The sequence below is a fragment of the Antrostomus carolinensis genome, unplaced genomic scaffold (genome assembly GCF_000700745.2).
Source record: "Antrostomus carolinensis isolate BGI_N321 unplaced genomic scaffold, ASM70074v2 scaffold32068, whole genome shotgun sequence".
Classification (NCBI taxonomy): Eukaryota; Metazoa; Chordata; class Aves; order Caprimulgiformes; family Caprimulgidae; genus Antrostomus; species Antrostomus carolinensis.
This window is the reverse complement of record NW_010332851.1, coordinates 10,016-10,265: the sequence shown is the minus strand read 5'-3', so window position 1 is coordinate 10,265 and position 250 is coordinate 10,016.

The window sequence follows — 250 nt, the reverse complement described above, 5'->3', positions numbered from 1 at the left end:
GACCCAGACCCCTGTGGAGCCCCATCCCCTGGGCTGAGGGTGGGTGTTCAGTGGATTGGGGGGGGCTCAGTAGTGGGTGCAGGGGGTGTCCTTTTACCCCCACCCACCCCACGGTGCAGTTTGCAGCCAGGCTTGGCTGCACGCAGTGTGCTGTGAGAGAGGAGAGGGGAGCATCTGCAAAACCCTGGGTGCTGTGAGACCCTGCCAGGCACCCCTGGGTGCTCCCTGCCCTCCTGGGACAGGAGCCAAG